The 20,834-nt window shown below is 39.6% G+C and overlaps 1 non-coding gene across 1 annotated transcript; it reads left to right on the top strand.

The window, feature by feature from the left end:
- The first annotated feature begins 12,197 nt into the window (after positions 1 to 12,197).
- Positions 12,198 to 12,270, top strand: TRNAS-GGA (transfer RNA serine (anticodon GGA)). Its single transcript has one exon. It is a non-coding gene; the product is annotated as a tRNA-Ser (tRNA).
- The last annotated feature ends 8,564 nt before the right edge of the window (positions 12,271 to 20,834 follow it).

The raw sequence follows: 20,834 nt of genomic DNA, 5'->3' as shown, positions 1-20,834 counted from the left end.
TTTTCAGAAGCTATGCTTATACACTAGCTAGAAACTTGAATAGGGAGCAGGAGAAGGGGCAATAAGCAGAAGAAAAAAGGAAGACAGCTAATCTCTGAAAAAATATGCCTCCCTCAATTCATTATCTTTACAAGTGATTGTTATTCCCATTTAAAGACAGTAAATTGAAGTTCAAGATAATTGAGTAAGTTACCCGAGATCACACAACAAGCAAGGGGAGGCTGAGCAAACACCAAGGACTGAGTGACTGCTTTGCCCTCCTGGCTTCTCTTCAGTGTAGGCCTGAGTATTTTCACAGGAGCTGTCACCAAGTCAGAAAGCCTGTCCTGCCTAAATCACTCATCTGAATCCATGACCAGTTTGCTGAGTACATCTTGTACTGTTGCATTCAGTTCAGTGTATCAGTTTCAAGAAATCAATTTGAAATTTGATTCTTTCACTAATCTTGTTAACAATCTTCTCCAAGCTCTTGCTACATGCAAAATTAATCATTTTGTGTCCTGTATTTGGAATATATAAATGTTGAAGCTGACCCATGCAAAGCCCCTATGGAATTCCACGAGGGATCTGATTCCTGGTGATACTGATCTACTGATAATCAACATTGGAAGGTACACGTTTTGAACCAGTTGTTATTAATCCATGTTGCTTTACTGTCCCACACACTTCTTTCAATCAGTTCAGTTCAGTTCAGTCGCTCAGTCGTGTCCGACTCTTTGCGACCCCATGAATCACAGCACGCCAGGCCTCCCTGTCCATCACCAACTCCCGAAGTTCACTCAGACTCACGTCCATCGAGTCCGTGATGCCATCCAGCCATCTCATCCTCTGTCATCCCCTTCTCCTCCTGCCCCCAATCCCTCCCAGCATCAAAGTCTTTTCCAATGAGTCAACTCTTCACATGAGGTGGCCAAAGTACTGGAGTTTCAGCTTTAGCATCATTCCTTCCAAAGAAATTCCAGGGCTGATCTCCTTTAGAATGGACTGGTTGGATCTCCTTGCAGTCCAAGGGACTCTCAAGAGTCTTCTCCAACACCACAGTTCAAAAGCATCAATTCTTCAGCGCTCAGCCTTCTTCACAGTCCAACTCTCACATCCATACATGACCACTGGAAAAACCATAGCCTTGACTAGATGGACCATAGTCGGCAAAGTAATGTCTCTGCTTTTGAATATGCTATCTAGGTTGGTCATAACTTTTCTTCCAAGGAGAAGTGAAGTGAAGTGAAGTCACTCAGTTGTGTCCGACTCTTTGCGACCCCATAGACCGTAGCCGATCAGGCTCCTCCGTCCATGGGATTTTCCAAGCAAGAGTGCTGGAGTGGATTGCCATTTCCTTCTCCAGGGGACTTTCAGCGTCTTTTAATTTCATGGCTGCAGTCACCATCTGCAGTGATTTTGGAGCCCAGAAAAATAAAGTCTGACACTATTTCCACTGCTTCCCCATCTATTTTCCATGAAATGATGGGACCGGATGCCATCATCTTCGTTTTCTGAATGTTGAGCTTTAAGCCAACTTTTTCACTCTCCCCTTTCACTTTCATCAAGAGGCTTTTTAGTTCCTCTTTACTTTCTGCCATAAGGGTGGTGTCATCTGCATATCTGAGGTTATTGATATTTCTCCCGGCAATCTTGATTCCAGCTGGCATTTCTTCCTTCAATGGGAGCTCCCAATTTATCACAAAAGACTAAATGCATCAGTAAATTCATATAGCTTTTGTTTTCTCTTGACCTGTTAGTCTAGACTGTCTAGTCATGAAGCCAGAATGTGAGTTTGACTATATGATATTTTCTTTTATTTTTTACTGTGTCACAAGGCTATGGGATTTTTTTCCCCCAAACCAGGGATCAAACGTGTCCCCCCTGCATTGGGACCTTAGAGTCTTAACCAGTGGACCATCAGGGAAGTCCCTGAATGACTTGTTCTTGATGCTGTCTTGCTGGTCCTTAGCAATATCTCATTCTTTTCAAGTGTCAAAAATCATCTTTCATATAACCCATTCTTAACAATGTCTAGGACAAAAGGAGAGTGTATTCATGCTTGAAAAGAACTCAGAGCATGTCGCTAGGTTAATTTTAAATAGGATATGCAAATAATTAAATGTCAGTTCGTATCAACACCATCAAATTTAGGAGAGTATAGACGGTAGACAATCCCAGAGTTCTAGGGAATATTACATCAGATTTACCAAGGCTCTGAATCCTATCTTGCTTTTGATAATATCTAGGCGAAACATCAAGATCATTAGATTTTATTTTCCACAAATCCTCTTTTCCTATGAGTAAACCAGAACAAATTATATATTGTTTTAAAGCTGACATGGCAGACATTGTGAGATTAATTCTTTTAGTTTGGTGATAAATGTAGGCTGCTATGAACTTCATGAGCTGAAAGTTCTTTCATGTACTGGAAGCTCTTTAGTCTTCCATAGATAATAAAAATATTAATGTCAAGCAATTAGTGCTTTCTATGTACATGATATTTTATTAAGATAATTGCATATAGTATCTCTTTTAATCTTCACACCATCCCTACAGATACATAGAGTTGGCCTAAAAGAGTTCAGGCAATCAAGGTTTAAACACTTCTCCTTTTTTTTTTTTTTTTTGCTTCAACACTTATACTTTTGACCAACTAATTCAGATCTTGCCTGAAATGCTTGCCTGGAATATTTACACAGAGGTTCTAGTATACGGTCTGGTCAGAATGAATGGAAGGAAAACACATACAGAGATATACAAACATACAGGTTTTTCCGCTGTTGGATTACCTTGTTTTCAAAAGCACTTTAAAGCTGGCTTTCACTAGCTGGATGGGTATTCATTAATATTTCTGAGAATCTAGCCATATATATACATTGCTTTTTTAAGCTTCCCAGTTTCAAAAACTGGGAAACGCTCCTGAATTACATAAGAAAATCAAATATGGGAAGAAATGCAATCATGAGAGCAGTATTCATCCAGGTAATTGATAATTGCCCTTGTCACCCATTCATTCATTTGGCAAAAATATTGATCATCTACTATATGGCAAGCATTGTTCTAGACATTGCCATGACAGCGATGAGCAAAAATAAAGTTTCTGCTTTTGTCAAGTTCATATTCCTCTTGGAAGGGGAAGTAGATAGTAAAGTAATAAACATAGAGAGAAAGAGATAAAAAAATATAGATGATTAATTCTATGAAAAAAATAAAGCAGGAAGAGATTAAAGAAGCTAAGGGTGATAAGTATTATTTTCTACAGAGTAGTCAGGGAAAACCTCTCTGGTAAAATGTCATTGTCGAAGAGACTTGGTTTAAGTGGAATATAAAGTCAGGCTAGGGGCGGCGGCTGGGAGGAGCAACCCCATATCCAAGGAGTGGTGGCTGCGCAGGCACAGGAAGGCCTAGAGGAGCTATCCTATGTTGGAGGTCAGGAAGGGCAGCGGTGAGGAGATACCCTTCATCCAAGGTAAGGAGCAGCAGCTGCGCTTTGCTGGAGCAGCCGTGAAGAGATACCCCATGCCCAGGGTAAGAGAAACCCAAGTAAGATGGTAGGTTTTGCAAGAGGGCATCAGAGGGCAGACACACTGAAACCATACTCGCAGAAAACTAGTCAATCTAATCACACTAGGACCACAGCCTTGTCTAACTCAATGAAACTAAGCCATGCCCGATGGGCAACCCAAGACAGGTGGGTCATGGTGGAGAGGTCTGACAGAATGTGGTCCACTGGAGAAGGGAATGGCAAACCACTTGAGTATTCTTGCCTTGAGAACCCATGAACAGTATGAAAAGGCAAAATGATAGGATACTGAAAGAGGAACTCCCCAGGTCAGTAGGTACCCAACACACTACTGGAGATCAGTGGAGAAATAACTCCAGAAAGAAGGAAAGGACGGAGCTAAAGCAAAAACAATACCCAGCTGTGGACGTGACTGGTGATAGAAGCAAGGTCTGATGATTTAAAGAGCAATATTGTGTAGGAGCCTGGAATATCAGGTCCACAAATCAAGGCAAATTGGAAGTGGTCAAACAAGAGACGGCAAGAGTGAACGATGACATTCTAGGAATCAGTGAACTAAAATGGACTGGAATGGGTGAATTTAACTCAGATGACCATTGTATCTACTACTGCGGGCAGGAATCCCTCAGAAGAAATGGAGTAGCCATCATGGTCAACAAGAGTCTGAAATGCAGTACTTGGATGCAATCTCAAAAATGACAGAATAATCTCTGCTTGTCTCCAAGGCAAACCATTCAATATCACAGTAATCCAAGTCTGCCCAACCAGTAACACTGAAGAAGCTGAAGTTGAACGGTTCTATGAAGACCTACAAGACGTTTTAGAAATAACACCCAAAAAAGATGTCCTTTTCATTATAGGAGACTGGGATGCAAAAGTAGGAAGTCAAGAAACACCTGGAGTAACAGGCAAATTTGGCCTTGGAATGCGGAATGAAGCAGGGCAAAGACTAATAGAGTTTTGCCAAGAAAATGCACTGGTCATAGCAAACACCCTCTTCCAACAACACAAGAGAAGACTCTACACATGGACATCACCAGATGGTCAACAAGGAAATCAGATTGATTACATTCTTTGCAGCCAAAGATGGAGAAGCTCTATACAGTCAGCAAAAACAAGACCAGGAGCTGACTGTGGCTCAGATCAAAAACTCTTTATTACCAAATTCAGACTTAAATTAAAGAAAGTAGGGAAAACTGCTAGACCATTTAGTATGACCTAAATCAAATCCCTTATGATTATACAGTAGAAGTGAGAAATAGATTTAAGGAGAGAAATAGATCTGATAGATAGAGTGCCTGATGAACTATGGACTGAGGTTCGTGACACTGTATAGGAAACAGGGATCAAGACCATCCCCATGGGAAAGAAATGCAAAAAAGCAAAATGGCTGTCTGGGGAGACCTTACAAATAGCTGTGAAAAGAAGAGAGGCAAAAAGCAAAGGAGAAAAGGAAAAATATAAGCATCTGAATGCAGAATTCCAAAGAATAGCAAGAAGAGATAAAGCCTTCTTCAGCAATCAATGCAAAGAAATAGAGGAAAAGAACAGAATGGGAAAGACTAGAGATCTCTTCAAGCAAATTAGAGATACCAAGGGAACATTTCATGCAAAGATGGGCTCGAAAGGACAGAAATGGCATGGACCTAACAGAAGCAGAAGATATTAAGAAGAGGTGGCAAGAATACACAGAAGTACTGTACAAGAAAGATCTTCATGACCCAGATAATCATGATGGTGTGATCACTCATCTAGAGCCAGACATCCTGGAATGTGAAGTCAAGTGGGCCTTAGAAAGCATCACTACAAACAAAGCTAGTGGAGGTGATGGAATTCCAGTGGAGCTATTTCAAATCCTGAAAGATGATGCTGTGAAAGTGCTGCACTCACTATGCCAGCACATTTGGAAAACTCAGCAGTGGCCACAGGACTGGAAAAGGTCAGTTTTCATTCCAATCCCAAAGAAAGGCAATGCCAAAGAATGCTCAGACTACCGCACAATTGCACTCATCTCACATGCTAGTAAAGTAATGCTCAGAATTCTCCAAGACAGGCTTCAGCAATACGTGAACCGTGAATTTCCTGATGTTCAAGCTGGTTTTAGAAAAGGCAGAGGAACCAGAGATCAAATTGCCAACATCCGCTAGATCATGGAAAAAGCAAGAGAGTTCCAGAAAAACATCTATTTCTGCTTTATTGACTATGCCAAAGCCTTTGACTGTGTGGATCACAATCAACTGTGGAAAATTCTGAAAGAGATGGGAACACCAGACCACCTGACCTGCCCCTTGAGAAATCTGTATGCAGGTCAGGAAGCAACAGTTAGAACTGGACATGGAACAACAGACTGGTTCCAAATAGGAAAAGGAGTGTGTCAAGGCTGTATATTGTCAGCCTGCTTATTTAACTTCTATGCAGAGTACATCATGAAATCAAGATTGCCGGGAGAAATATCAATAACCTCAGATATGCAGATGACACCACCCTTACGGCAGAAAGTGAAGAGGAACTAAAAAGCCTCTTGATGAAAGTGAAAGAGGAGAGTAAAAAAGTTGGCTTAAAGCTCAACATTCAGAAAACGAAGATCATGTCATCTGGTCCCATCACTTCATGGGAAATAGATGGGGAAACAGTGGAAACAGTGTCAGACTTTATTTTGGGGGCTCCAAAATCACTGCAGATGGTGACTGCAGCCATGAAATTAAAAGACGCTTACTCCTTGGAAGAAAAGTTATGACCAACCTAGACAGCATATTAAAAAGCAGAGACATTACTTTGCCGACTAAGGTCCGTCTAGTCAAGGCTATGGTTTTTCCTGTGGTCATGTATGGATGTGAGAGTTGCACTGTGAAGAAGGTTGAGCACCGAAGAATTGATGCTTTTGAACTGTGGTGTTGGAGAAGACTCTTGAGAGTCCCTTGGACTGCAAGGAGATCCAACCAGTCCATTCTGAAGGAGCTCAGCCCTGGGATTTCTTTGGAAGGAATGATGCTAAAGCTGAAACTCCAGTACTTTGGCCACCTCATGTGAAGAGTTGACTCATTGGAAAAGACTCTGATGCTGGGAGGGATTGGGGGCAGGAGGAGAAGGGGACGACAGAGGATGAGATGGCTGGATGTTATCACGGACTCGACTGACGTGAGTCTGAGTGAACTCCAGGAGTTGGTGATGGACAGGGAGGCCTGGCGTGCTGTGATTCATGGGGTCGCAAAGAGTCGGACACGACTGAGCGACTGAACTGAAAGTCAGGCCAGACAGGAAGAGATTCGCCACCAGAAGAACGAGTGAAAATGCTCTGTGGCAGCATGGACTTGTCTTGTGTGCCAGAGCGAGGAGAACAGAGAAGCTGAACTTGAGGGAGAAAGATGGAATGATGTCTGAGAGGCAATGAAAAGCCAAATTTTATGCCTAGTGGGCAAGAAAACAGGCTTTTAATTTTATTGTAAATGGTCATTTTAAATAGAAAAGAGCATGGTCTAAGGCAAGCATAAAATAGAATCTATGGAGTTCATTAAGTGTGAACACAATCAAAAAAAGAGATGATGATGGCTCAAACTATAGAGATAGAAATGGAAGTGGTGAGAAGTAATTAGACTGGATATTTTGAAGGTGTTTTATTGATAAGTTGGATATGAAAAAAAAGCAGAGAAAAGATACACTCCAGGTTTTCCACATATACAGCTGGGAGAATGAGGTTGCTAATAATAGGGTTGGAGAAAAATGAGGGGAAAGCATGTTTGAGAGGGAAAAGTGGAGAGTTCTATTTTGAATCTGGTTAGTCTGAGATGTATATTGGATGTTCTAAGACATGCAACTACCACCCTGCCTGGAATATACTGAGTGCTCAGTGAAAGTTAATTAAATAAGGAAGCAAGCACGGCATTCTAAGGTTTTACCTGAGATCCAAGTCAAGTTTCTCTAGCAATTGCTTGTAGAATAAAACTTCACAAAGGAGCAGACTCCCCTGGTGGTCCAGTGGCTATGACTCTGGGTTCCCAATAGAGAGGTTTGGGGTTCGATCCCTGGTCAGGCAAGTAGATCTCACATTCCTGGTACCACAAATAAGACCTGCTGCAGCCAAAGGAAAAAATATACTAAAACATTTTTTTTTAATTTCCTAGAGGAGTTAGAAGTTTAGTTAAGTCTTTAAGAATGGATTAGATTGATAGTAAAAGAGGGAAGAGTAAGAATTTAAAGCAAGAGAAGTATTTAACAACATTGTAGGAAAAGATGATAAATATTTGAGGTAAGCAAACAGTCTGGTTGCTTTTATAAATTCTATGAAAACAAAGGTTAATTGCTGACAGATTGTGAAAGGCTTGAAGGGTCAGGCTAAATGAACAATTTGTCTCATTTTTAGCTATCTTCTGTTTTTATTTGGGCTTCCCTGGTGGCTCACGGGTTAAAGTGTCTGCCTCCAATGCGGGAGACCCAGGTTCGATCCCTGTCGGGAAGATCCCCTGGAGAAGGAAATGGTAACCCACTCTAGTATTCTTGCCTGGAGAATCCCATGGACGGAGAAGCCTGGTAGGCTACATTCCACCGGGTCGCAAAGAGTCAGACATGACTGAGCGACTTTTACTTTACTACTTTCTGTTTTTATTTACCTTATTGGCAAGGGAGTAATATGATAGAAGCAATATTCATATAAAGCTAATCAGAATGGACTATAGTAGAGAAGATTTATGCAAGCAGAGGATTGCAGTAACACGAGAGGATATAATAAGTACTGTGGGAACAATGGAAATAGAAAAGGAGTAATTCATTAAGAGCCTTTGAAATAATGAAGACTTGATGCTTATTTAGTCCCACCGACATAAGTGTTATCTAACTTCTTTGATGCTTGACTTCGTGCCAAGTATGGTTGGCTGCATCCTTGTTAATTTATAGAATTATATATGATATACATATATATCATATTTGTATATGATATAGCTTTGGGAGTCATTAGGGCTGTTCTCTGCAGATGGTGGGAGTGCTCTGCCCTTTCCCTTGGATGTTAGGCATAGTAAAGTGACTTGCTTTGCAAATTGGGATGTGAGTATGCAGGATAGAAGTTTTTAAAATATCGAGCGCAATTTGTCACTGTCTCTTCCTTTGACACACCAAATTGTATCAGCCTGAAAAGCAGAATGTAACTGTTGTGAAAGTTACTTCAGCCAACCTGCAGGGGAAATAAAAGTGACAAGCTTTTGTTCCTACAAGCCACTAAGATTTGAGGTTATTTGTTACTAAGTTAAGACTCAGCTGATTCTGACTGATATGATAACTGCTGTCTAAAGAACAGATAAAGCAATAGACATTCAAATGTCAAAGATATTTAAATAATAGAAAAGAACCTATTTTATGTTGGAAATCTTACCTTTCCATTTTAAAAGTATTAAGCAAGAGATTTATCACTTAAAGTGTGATGATATTCATGAAAGTGAAACAGTTGTCGTGTCCGATTCTTTGCAAGCTCATGGACTGTAAGCCACAAGGCTCCTCTATCCATGGAATTCTGTAGGCAAGAATACTGGAGTGAGTAACCATTCCCTTCTGCAGGGAATTGTCCCAACCGAGGGATCAAACCCTGGCCTCATGCATTGTGGGTGGATTCTTTACCATCTGAGCCACCAGCGGAGGCCAAAGATGATACTCATTTTGTTGTTCAGTCGCTAAGTTGTGTCTGAGTTTTTGTGACCGCATGGACTGCAGCATGCCAGGCTTCCATGTCCTTTGCTATCTCCCCAAATTTGTTCAATTTCATGTCCATTGAGTCAGTGATGCTATCTAACCATCTCATCCTCTGCCACCTGATACTCATAAGTCTGGCCAAAAAAAGACAAACATAAACAGGAAGTAAAATTTTTATTGTGTATTTACTCACCTGTGTTAATTCTGTATGTTTTCTATGATCTGTATTTTAAAAATCAAAGTAAAGTAGTTTTCCAAGGATTTTGCAGAAAATGGAAAGTGTGCACATGCATGTGAGAGAGGAGAAAATCAGCTTCCCCAGGGAAGCCAGTATTAACATCCTCTATTGGTACAGAAATAATATGCAAGGTACTTTTCTACAATTGGAGAAAAAGGTTGATTAATTTAAAAGGATAGGATAACCAGTATTCAGTATTTTGGTCACCTGATACAAACAGCCGACTCATTGGAAAAGTCCCTGATGCTGGGAAAGATTGAGGGCAGAAGGAGAAGAGGGCATCAGAGGATGAGATGGTTGGATGGCATCACTGATGCAATCAATGGGCATGAACTTGGGCAAACTTCAGGTCACTAAGAGCTGGACTCGACTGAGTGACTGAACAACAACAACGAGATAAGCACACTCCTTAATATAAAGGTCATCACTTAATTTAGAACTATGCATTTATACATTTCTGTGATTGAAAACTTTTCAGTTTTTGACTGTGTAGATCACAACAAACTGTGGAAAGTTCTTAAAGAGAGATGGGAATACCAGACCACCTTACCTGCCTCCTGAGAAGTCTGTATCCAGGTCAAGAAGCAACAGTTAGAAATGGACATGGAACAACAGACTGGTTCCAAATTGGGCAGTTGAGTACATCAGTCTGTATATTGTCACCCTGCTTATTTAACTTATGTACAGAGTACATCATTTGAAATGTCAGGCTGGATGGAACACAAGCTGGAATCAAGATTGCTGGGAGAAATATCAATAACCTCAGATATGCAGATGACACCACCCTTATGGCAAAAAGTGAAGGGGAACTAAAAAGCCTCTTGATGAAAGTGAAAGAGGAGAGTGAAAAAGCTGGTTTAAAACTCAACATTCAAAAAATGAAGATCATGGCATCCAGTCCCATCACTCCATGGCAAATAGATGGAAACAGTGACAGACTTTATTTTGGGGGGCTCCAAACTCACTGGACATGGTGACTGCAGCCATGAAATTAAAAGACACTTGCTCCTTGGAAGAAAAGCTATGACCAACCTAGACAGCATATTAAAAGCAGAAACATTACTTTGCCGACAAAGATACATCTAGTCAAAGCTATGGTTTTTCCAGTAGTCATGAATGGATGTGAGAGTTGGACTATAAAGAAAGCTGAGCACCAAAGAATTGATGCTTTTGAACTGTGGTGTTAGAGAAGACTCTTGAGAGTCCCTTGGACTGCAAGGAGATCCAAACAGTCAATCCTCAAGGAAATCAGTCTTGAATATTCATTGGAAGCACTGATGCTGAAGCTGAAACTCCAATACTTCAGCCACCTGATGCAAATAACTTACTCATTAGAAAAGACACTGATGCTGGGAAAGATTGAAGGCAGGAAGAGAAGGGGACGACAGAGGATGAGATGTTTGGATGACATCACCGATTCAATGAACATGAGTTTGAACAAGCTCCAGGAGTTGGTGATTGACAGGGAAGCCTGGTGTGCTACAGTCCTTGGGGTAACAAAGAGTCGGACATGACTGAGCAACTGAACTGAACTGATGCATTTATAGAGTTGAACAAACAACCAGTTTTACATTTTAGATGTGTTGGAACTGACAAGACTCTCCTCAACCAAACTCCAGACAGATTCCTTTGAACTCGACTAGGCTGCATCCTTGAGCATTCCTCAGAAGTCTAATTTTAGCGAGAATCCCACTACGTCTGTTTAGCCAGAGTCCCCACCCTCTATATCTGATCAGATTCCTCATCCCCACACTCCGCCAGGTACTGTCTGATCATCCTGGCTGCTCTTCAGCAAGAAATCCGTCATGCTGGTTTAGGCAGAAGTTTCCCTTTAGCTCTGCTGTTCCCTCTCAGTAACTGTCCATCTCCCCATCTCCTCAGGCATAAATCCCCACTTGTCTTTGCTGTATTAAGAATTGAGTTCAGTTCTGTACCAAGGTTTCTTTTCCCCGTTGCAATAATTCTTAGTTAAAATCTGCTTTTACATTTTAATTACTGTCCAGATCTTGTTTTTATTCTACAGAAGACATTTCAGTGAGTTTCTTAAAAAGGAACTGCAGTAGGAACCCACAGAAGTACTATCTAGATGTAACTAAAGTGAAAGTGAAGTCGCTCAGTTGTGTCCGACTCTTAGCGACCCCATGGACTGCAGCCTATCAGGCTCCTCCATCCATGGGATTTTACAGGCAAGAGTACTGGAGTGGGTTGCCATTGCCTTCTGCTGCTGCTGCTGCTAAGTTGCTTCAGTCATGTCCGACTCTGTGCAACCCCAGAGATCGCAGCCCACCAGGCTCCCCCGTCCCTGGGATTCTCCAGGCAAGAATACTGGAGTGGGTTGCCATTTCCTTCTCCAATGCATGAAAGTGGAAAGGAAAAGTGAAGTCGCTCAATCGTGTCCGACTCTTAGCGACCCCATGGACTGCAGCCCACCAGGCAACAGACACTAAAAAAAAAAAAAAAGAAAAAGAAAAAAAAGTGAAAACAATTCTTGGAACAAGCGTTTAGACTAGTTACCTATAGAAAGTACCTTCAGATGAAACCTGATTGACAAAATGGTGCTAGCTATCCGAAAATTTAGAAGTGCATTCACCCAAGAAGTGCATAGCTACTATAAAAGTCTAAGGCAGAAACCCATTTAAATGTTTAAAGGTTGTGGCTAGAGCATAGTGGGTAAAGGGGAAAAATGGAACATGATAGCAGAGTATAAGGAGGAGTCAGATTATATAGTCTTGTGAGTCAGGTTGGGATTTCCTTTTCAGTACTACGGTATGCAGGGCTTCCCTGGTGGCTCAGAGGTTAAAGCGTCTGCCTGGAATGCAGGAGACCCGGGTTCGATCCCTGGGTCAGGAAGATCCCCTGGAGAAGGAAATGGCAACCCACTCCAGTATTCTTGCCTGGAGAATCCCATGGACTGAGGAGCCTGGTGGGCTGCAGTCCACGGGGTCACAAAGAGTCGGACACGACTGAGTGACTTTACTTACTTACTTACTATGGTATGCTATTAAAGAGTTTAAATGGGGATCTGACCATTGGATGTGGAGTTGAGAATGGATTAAAAAGAATAATGGAGGCATGATGACCACTTGGATGAGTATTACAGTCATCTGGGGTAGACAGTAAAGGTGACTTGGATCAGGGTATTGGTGTAAGGATGGAGTGTGAAGTGGGCAGACTCAGGACAAGGTTTGGAGGTTGAGGTGACATGAATTATATTCATTTGGATGTAGGAGGCTGAGGAATCAAGGAGGGCACCTGGGTTTTAGGCTTGAACAGCTGCGTGGGTGGTGGTAGCTGAGGGCTGACACTGTGGATGGGATAGTTTTGGAGGAAAGGGGACATGTTAACTGTGAGATGCCTACAGAGGTCTAAGTAGAGATATCAAATAGGTAATTGGCTTATATATATGGAGGGTATATATGGAGATAAATAGATTAAGGAGTAGATTTGAGAATCATCAGCATGAAGTGACATTTAATGCTCTTAGAATGAGTCAGAATGCTATCCAGAGAGAAGAGAAATGAACTAAGACCATGCCCTGGGACAAACTAACGTGTAAAGAGGAAGAGGGGACAGTGAAGAACACAGAGAAGGAGTGAGGGAAAACAAAACCCAGAAAATGCGTTTCCATGGAAGCCAAAGAACATGTTTCAAGTAGGAAGAAGAGCTCAGCTATGCTGGCATCGCAAAGATGAGATTCTTGGATGTGGCAACCTAGAGTTCCCCAGAGACTCATAGCAGCGGTGTCAATGGAGTGGTGGGACCAGAAATCATAATGAAAGAGCCTGAGGAACAACTGGCAATGTTCAAAATTCTCCATATTATTTAGCTTTGAAGCAAAGCAGAACAATGGAATACAATGTTCCTGAAAAGGAATGTGGCAGAGATGTTTCTCTTCAAATGGAGATGCTTCAGTATGTTTGTAGGTGGATATAAATGATTCGAGAAAGAAGACTCTATGACAAGAGGAGTGGATGGTGATTGCGGCAGTGATGTCCTTGAGAAGCAAGAGGGAGTTGGGAAGGAGTCCAGGGTGCATATGGAGGACTTGGTCCCCAAAAGTCCCCACCACACCATCCAAGAATGGTGCCTGCAAAACGCTTACTATACTGATGGATCACTAACATCAAGCAAGAATGTGAACTCCTGGTGGGACTGATAGATGGTGAAAACCTTTGATAAGATCGAAGAATTGTTAGAATTCAGATGAAAGAATAAGTGAGCTTTGTTCAATTTTTAGGAAGGAAGAAGTTAGATGTTTAAATCCCTATTTTCCTAAGCAAAATGATGACTAGTTACCATCATTTTAACTGTTTAAAAGTTTGAAAACATAGGTATAATATCATACAGATGTATACAAATTATTTTTCAGTCAATGGTTTCTATTCACATGTAAACTTTTGAACATATGTTGTCTACAAGTTTATACATACCTAACTGGATCTTTGAATATTCATTTGATGTTTGCTGTGCAAGTGCCATGAAGTATCACCAGAGTTTGGGCTATTTACTTTCCTTAATCGTGCTTTTAAACACACTTTCTCTCTGCTTGTCTTGGAAAAGCCACTTTTATTATTAGTTAAAATTGTCTAGCAGAGTCAGAACAATTGGAAACAAAGAAAAGCAAAATCTCAGGCCAAGAAATTTAACTGAAAATAAGATGCTATTTAGACTGTAGAAGAAAAAAAGGATTGAGAAGTCAAATTTGTTTAAATGAGGCACATGAAACTTAACTTTGGAACAGAGGTCTCAGAGAATAAGAAATCAAGAGGTTAGAGGTCCTGCATTGAGAAGAATAAGCAATGAAATTGGGGCTCCAGTGGAAAGCAGAGCACAGTGGGAAAAATACACATTTGAGAACCACAGCACAGGAATATAAACCCAGTTACTACCACTCATTCATTAGGTGGCCTTGGCAAGGATTGGCCTCTCTGAGCCCAACTCCCTGTCTATAAGGGGAAATAAATGATACCCAATTTCATTAACTGTTATTATGCCTAGAGATAGCACTTATAAAGTATCTGGAAGAATTGGAGCTTAAATATAATAGGAGCTATTTTTATTAAAAATAATTTCAAAGTATAATCAGACTTTTAAAAGGGAAAAGATCCTCTTAGTGAAGAAACAAGATTTACTACCAGAATAAGTAGTTAATTCAGACTAGTTTGGATTCTGTGACTCTGTTTAGTGCCTGACCGTTCCCACCCTGAATATAATTTGTAGCCACAGTCCTTGAATTGTGGTGTAGTAGATTTTGCCATCTCAAATGTCATGGTCTGGGTGAACTGCTATGGAGTGAAGTACACACGTCTTGGACTGTGGAAGTGTGATGTGATCACTGAAGAGTGTTTGGTGCCTTCATGTTTACAGTGCAAATGTACAAGCCAGGTAAACTGGGTGTTCAGCCCATCTGAACTGAAACCCTTGGAATACAATAATTTTGTGAGCAATATCATCATCAGAAACTACTTTTGCTGAGTTCTTTATAAACCAGTGCTTGTTTTGACTGACAAAATCACAAGACTCTTGTTCTCATAATTTCTCTAAAGTTCCATTTGTATACTTGCCATCTCCATTACGCACAATTTGGGGGTAATTTCTTATTTATTTTATGGAAACATTTCAAAATCACTTTGCAAATTATAGTTAAAATGGTGTATTGAACTATATCAATTTTTTTATTGTAGCATAATATACATTATCTAAATTTACCATTTTAACTGTTTTTGAGTGTACAGTTCACTGACATTAAGTATATTCACATGTCTGTCAACCACTGTCCATCTCCAGAATTTTTCACCTTCCCAAGCTGAAACTATATATCCATTAACAGTAATTCCTCCCTCTTCTTACTCTCTAATCTCTGGTAAACTCTATCCTACTTCTGTATCTGTAAATTTGGCTATTCTAGGCACTTTGTATATTTTTTCCTTTGTGTCTGGTTTACTCATGCTGGAATTGCATACGAGTTTAAAAAGTGACCAGTAGAGCCTTGGCTTTTAAAGTAGAGTTACAGTGGATTATCAGAAACAGGAGGAGCCTGGGAGAGGTCATGCTGATTTCTGATATATGTTGATAACCCTGTGCTACCATAGTTTCGACTCTGATAACAGGTAGGAGAATTTTGAATGTAGGTGATAATTTCCCTGTTTTCTAATTTAATTTATACTGCTGAAATTTGGCAACATATTTTTTGGAAAACCAGAGTAAAATGCAACCTGGAGGAAAATAGAACAAATTCAACTCCCCCCTCTCACCCCTTTTCCATATCTCTTAGCTAGCATTAAATATAACAGAAACAAAAACAAAAAAAAAAATGACTGGAATGCTACCTGGTTAATGAGAGAAAGAAAGAAGTGTATTTCTGCAGAGTTAACAGCAAGCAAAATCTTATTTCCAATAAAAACTTTTGCTTTGTTGACTACTTTAATATGCCACAGAATGAATAATTATGTTGAAAAAGTGGCAATAAAATTAAAGGAGACAAGAAGAAGGTGCTTGCCGTGAAAGCCAGAATTGAAAACTTCGTTTGAAGCTGTAAAATATCATTAATCTTTGAGTGAAGTGAAAACAATCCTCGCTCTCTTCTCACATAGACAGCTGCTATGAGTTAGGTAGTTTCAGGAAAAAAAATATTTTGACATGGAAACTGCTAGTGCATTTAGGCATGGGCAACTATGTCTAAAATCCAAACTGATCCAACCAATAAAATATTTGGAAAAATAAATTTCATTAAAAATATTTTTCATCAATATGTTCAAAAGTATTACCCATAATTATTTTTTCTTAGTCATTTCTGAACCATATGAATACATTTATAATTGGCTTCTCTCCCCTCTTTTAAAAAATTTGAGTGGTATCAAAGAAATCATCATTTATACCACAAGTTGTTTCTGTTTGTTTGGTTTAGCTTATCAGCAGCTCCAAATGAGTATGCTAAATTTAATCTAGCTACTGTTTAAAACTCAAAATGCTACTTATGATCTATAAAATGGCACTGTTAAGTTATATATTTCTATTTTGACATCTGGCCATTGATTTAGGTTGAAATCTTTGCCAAAATTAATGAGTCGTGTCTTTGAGCCTCAGATCATTTTTCTGGTTTCCCCAAATGAACCTGAATCTCAGATCTTACCTTCCCAGTTCAGCTAGACCCAACAAACTTTTTCCCTTATAATCAAGGCAAAAATCATGCTTTGAGCAAGAACTGTCTCCAGTGGAGCTCAAGAGAGCCTTTAATCTATTCCTGTTGGACATTGCTTGGTCTTCAGCCTTTTTCATCACACTAACATAGAGATCCACCCAGTCCATTCTAAAGGAGATCAGTCCTGGGTGTTCTTTGGAAGGAATGATGCTAAAGCTGAAACTCCAGTACTTTGGCCACCTCATGAGAAGAGTTGACTCATTGGAAAAGACCCTGATGCTGGGAGGGATTAGCGGCAGGAGAAGGGGATGACAGAGGATGAGATGGCTGGATGGCATCACTGACTCGATGGACGTGAGTCTGAGTGAACTCTGGGAGTTGGTGATGGACATGGAGGCCTGGCGTGCTGCAATTCATGAGGTCGCAAAGAGTCGGACATGACTGAGCGACTGAACTGGACTGAACTGAACACAGAGAATGATACAAAGTCACATTCTAAAATGGCTAGATTTACTCTTCAAACTTAGTTGAAGTAGTCACTGACTTTTAAAGGAGACATTACCCCTTCTGTGAATCATTATAAAAGCAGGCAAGATAATATACAATTATTTTTCATAATCTTTTGTTTTTTAATTTCAGAGCTATATTAATGAAAAAATCTGGAATTTTTTATGTTTAATTATTAGTAAATCAACATTTGTTAAATTTAATGTATATGGAACTCAGTGGGAGGTATTATTTGATATTTTATAGACAGTGAAGTGACAATCCCAGACTAAAAGACCAGTTTTCTTGTGTGTGCTCATATTTATAGCTAGTTTTCAAACATGTTAATCCAGTTTTGAACAATATAATAAAGTTTCCTTTTTTAGATCTAACTGAAAGGGACAATAAACATAAAACATTTACTAATGATGCAGCCTGGCACATAGTAGGTATTCAATCAATTGTAGCAAAAGTATTACATGTTATTTTTGTAGTATTCTTTTGTCATCAAAACAGTTTCCAGTTCCTGTCATTAAATAAAGAATTGGATACCATGTTTTCATGAGTTAGTTTTTCAGTTATTTTTTGTACAGAAGAGAGAAGAAATCTAAGTTTATTCCTGAAAAGATAAGCTTCTTTATTTCAAATCAAACTTAATCCTAAATTTCTGCCTAACATTATAGGCAATTTATTAATATATTTGTGCCATATTGGGCTTTCCTTGTGGCTCAGTCAGAAAAGAATACACCTGCAATGCAGGAGACCTGGGTTTGATCCCATACTGGGGAAGATCCCCTGGAGAAGGAAATGGCAACCCACTCCCTTATTCTTGTCTGGAAAATCCCATGGACAGAGGAGCCTGGTGGGCTACAGTCCAAGGTGTCACAAAGAGTCAGACACGACTTAGCAACTAAATCACCACCCCAATAGAGATCATATAAAAAATATGAATTTTAGAATTTTAATCAATAACAATCTGAGAATCAAATAATGAAAAATATTTTTATATTTTAAACTCAGATTAAATTTGAACCATGTATATTTGCATATAATTACCGAGTTCATAACTCACACTTAAATTTATGTAGTATATAGTTTACCAATTTAAGTCAAAATACTAATTTTAGCATATCATTAACACACGAACATTAAGGAAAATCTGTAATGCCAGTAATCATAAGTTTCACAATATAGACAAGGTGAAATGTGACCAAACAGGAAAATGATACAGTATGGTAGTAGTTGGTGGTTTAGTCGCTAAGGTGTGTCCAACCCCTGTGACCCCATGGACTCCCCAGGCTCCTCTGTCCATGGAATTCTCCAGGCAAGAATACTGGAGTGGGTTGCCAGTCCCTTCTCCAGAGGATTTTCCTGACCCCAGGATCAAACTTGGGTCTCCTGCATTGCGGGTGGATTCTTTACCAACTGAATCACCAGGGAAACACTGATCTGTACTAGTCCTACAATGTCAGAGCTATAGAAGCTAGCATAAATGAAAAAAGCATTGCATTTGGAGTGAAAATGAATATGGACCTCTGCCAAGGTTAGACATTAGAGCAGGAGATGGTTCATGGGGATGTTAGAGCAGGATTGTCTCATGAATCCCACGAATATGCATCATAACTGCCATCTAAAAAGTTTAAACATTTAATTTTGATAAAATTGGAATTATAGCAACACTTACTTTCCACACATGGTGGATAATAGATGAGACAATGCCTTAAAATTGCAAAATCTCCGGCAAATGTTTGTTACTTTTTGAATTTTTTCCATGTGACTTTAATTGTTTTCAGAATTCTGGTTTTTGGGTGTTGGGAAAAAATATCCAATAACTCCGTATTTGATGATGTTAGGAAGCACTTATGATATTGAATCATAATAAATAAAAAGGAAACTAAGTGTGGTAAAATCCTGGCCACTATAAGAACACAAAGATAAGACCTCAGATAAAGTTGACAGAGGTCAGAGTTCTTCAGAGAAAGTAGAAATCTCCATAGCCTAAACCAATGACCGTGTTTGTTTGGGACACTTTGAGAGGGGTAGACTAGATGATCTCTCAAGCACCCCTGAATCCCACTGGCATCATGTTCTAGAAGAGGAGACTAGACTGAATGAGAAATGTGAACACCTGGCACCTTGGCGAGACACAGTCTGCTGATATGGCTGTGCTGGTAGAGACACTCCAGTGTGTGAGAGTCCTGTAATTGTCGATTTTTCATCAAGCAAAATTAAGACATGTCATGTGCACACACGTGTTTTTTGTAATATGAATTTTTTATCTTGAGCTATCCTGGAATCTTCCAGGATACCCGCTAAAAACAAAACAAACAAATGAGCAAAAGCCACAGCAATTGAAAGCCAAAACCAACTGAGCAGAGACATCACTTCCCACACACTTCATGGAGACAGGTTTCATAATGTGAATCCAGGCAAGGTCCAGACTAGCAGACAAAAACACTGACTGCTCAGAAGAGCAAAACGATTCACAGTTGCTTGAGTGCCTAATTTCCAACTAAAATGTGTTAGTTGTGAAAAAAGCTTTTTGAAACAAAAACCAATTTAAAGTGACCAGAGGTTCAATTTAACAGCTGTAAACTTCAAAACAGTACTAAAAGTATACTCAAACAATGGAAGGAAATTTTTTCAAACAATTGAAGAAAAATATATTAATGAGTAAACCCTTAGGGATAGCAAGAGAAAAAGTAAAACTATTTTTAAAAACTAAAAAGGTACTGCAAGGATATCAAACCAATCAATCCTAAAGGAAATCTGTCCTAAATATTCATTGGTAGGACTGATGCTGAATCCGAAGCTCCAATACTTTGTTACCTGATGTGAAGAACTGGCTCATTAGAAAAGACCCTGATGCTGGGAAAGATTGAAGGCAGGAGGAGAAGGAGAGAACGGAGGATAAGATGGTTGGATGGCATCATCGACTCAATGGATGTGAGTCTGAGCAAGCTCTGGAAGTTGGTGATGGACAGGGAGGCCTGGCATGCTGCAGTCCATGTGGTCGCAAAGAGTTGGACGGGACTGAGTGACTGAACTGAACTGACTGAGATCTGAAAAGTACAATAACCAAAGTAAAAAAAAACCAATAAACTCAACTGTAGATTTTAATTGACACAAGAAAAAAAATTAGTGTACTTGAAGATAGGTCAATAAAAATTATCCTGTCTGACAAGTAGAAAAGAAGGCAATATTGAAGGAAATGAAAAGATTTTGTGACAATATCAAGTGGTGCAGCATACCAGTAATTAAAGTTCCAGAAGGAAAAGACTGAAGAAATGGGCAGAGAAAAACATTTAAGGAAATAATGGCTTACATTTTTCTAAATTTGTTGAAAAAACATAAAATTACAAATCCTAGAGGCTGGTTGTATGAAACCTAAGTAGAATAAAAAAAAGAAAATCATACATAGGCACTTCAGATTCAAACTAATGAAAGCCAAAATTAAATAGAAAGTTTGAAAACAGCAAGAGAAAAATGAAATGTTACCTAGAGAGAGATAATAGTAAAATTAACGTTTGACCTTTCCTCAGTGGAACAATGGAGGCTAGAAAATAATGGGATGGTATATTCAAGTTGCTGAAAGAAACATCATTATTCAACTAAAGCTAAATTAAAGACAGTTTTTGATTCAAATAATTGAGTGAAATTAATGCAAGCAGAACTACACTATTTAAAATGCAACTGAGGGACTTCTCTGATGGTACAGTGGCTAAGATTCTACACTCCCAGTGCAGAGGGCCTGAGTTTGATCCTTGGTTAAGAAACTAGATCCCGAA

The sequence above is a fragment of the Budorcas taxicolor genome, chromosome 9 (assembly GCF_023091745.1).
Source record: "Budorcas taxicolor isolate Tak-1 chromosome 9, Takin1.1, whole genome shotgun sequence".
Taxonomy (NCBI): Eukaryota; Metazoa; Chordata; class Mammalia; order Artiodactyla; family Bovidae; genus Budorcas; species Budorcas taxicolor.
This window is presented reverse-complemented; position numbering and strand designations above follow the sequence as displayed.